Raw genomic sequence first — 1,548 nt, 5'->3', positions numbered from 1 at the left:
CTGTCCCTCAGCTCTTCAGCTCAAGGCTAGCACTCTACCGCTTGAGTTACAGCACCACTTCTGGTTTTCTGGTGATTTATTGGAGATAAGAGTTTCACGGACTTTCCTGCCAGGGCTGGCTTTGAACTGTGATCTTCAGATCTCAGCCTCTTGAGTAGCTAGGATTACAGGCGTGAGCCACTGGTGCCCAGCACCATATCTGACATTCTAATTTCCCTTTTATTCACTCTGTTAACTATGGCCTCCACTGTGGTTTGCATGGAGGAAATTGATCCATGTATGGATTCTATGTTGGTTCTCAGGATACTTAGCTCTTGGTGAGGCGTGTGCTGCCTCTATTTTTGCGCTAATCTCACCTCTTAGTGAGGTGTATGCTGCGTCTATTTTTGCATGCATCTCCTGCTTGAAATCCTGCATTGCTTCTGATGTTTCATTTCTGTGTTCTTTACATTTCTGATCTATTCTTCACTTTAATTCTTGAGTCATTGCCTCCAGCATCTCTTGGATGTAGCATTTGTCTTCCATTCCTGCTTTGCTCCCACTGGGGCTCTCCCCTGGGTGGCTGCTAGCTTTTGGGGGTATCTTGCTATCCTGGGTCTTACAATTTTTCTCTGTGATTTTCACATGGGGATTCAGGGATTAGAGCCTAATTGGAAACTGACTGTTTTGGTCAATAGGTGGCTGTCTTTGCTTGGTTCTCAGTTGGTTCCTGGATCAATTGATGACGCTTGGCCCTGGGTTGGCTGAGAGTCAGTACCTGGTCTCAGTTCTGTTGGGGGAGAGGCTGACCTCCAGCTGCTAGTCTGACCCATGTAGGGCTCTCAGCTGTCTGCTGGAGTTCCTGCCTCTAGCCTAGGACTGAGCAGCCTACACTGCTCCTGCTACTGCTCTGGGTGCTCCTGGCGAGACTGGGTCAGCTGGATGTACTCTCCCAGTTGCTGGAGTGTACTGTGAGTTCCTGACTATAATCAGGTGCTGGTGGCCTGAGCTGTCCAATCCCTGGCCTGGGATATACAGGTCAGGCTCTGGTGGGGTTTGGGCTTCTGGTTGGTTCTCCAGCCCTGGACACACAGATCTTTTGCTGTCACCCATGCGATTCCCGGGGGTTGTGGTTCCCCGCTTCCCCCCCCTCTGCTGGGGCATGTGCTCAGCTTCTGACTTCAATGGGGAGGAGCTGGTTGTGTTGCTCAGGCGCCTGATCCCCAGGCCTGGCCCTGGTTTCTGGTTCCCTATCTGGGGCATGCCGCCTGGGGTGCGCAGCCTGGGGTACACAGTTCAGGTTCCTTCCATTGCTGGCTGCTGTGGCCCCTGGGTGCTGTTCTCGGGTTGGGCGTTTAAGCTCCCTTCCAGGGGCGCTCTTGATCCAGCCTGGCGGGATGGATGTGTCCCACGGGCTGGTGGAACGCTCCAACAGTTCCCAGTTTTAGTGGGACCTGTATTCCAGGTGTTGGAGCGGGGGTCTCGGTCAAGACCTGGGGGTTCCCGCCGGCTCTGGTCTCCCTTGGCGGTGGGCACACTGTCCCCTGTGGGGTACTCACCCTGGAGCTA

Source organism: Dipodomys ordii, unplaced genomic scaffold, assembly GCF_000151885.1.
Source record: "Dipodomys ordii isolate 6190 unplaced genomic scaffold, Dord_2.0 Scaffold44, whole genome shotgun sequence".
Taxonomy (NCBI): Eukaryota; Metazoa; Chordata; class Mammalia; order Rodentia; family Heteromyidae; genus Dipodomys; species Dipodomys ordii.
The sequence above is the reverse complement of the archived record's forward strand: the minus strand, read 5'-3'. Positions refer to the sequence as shown.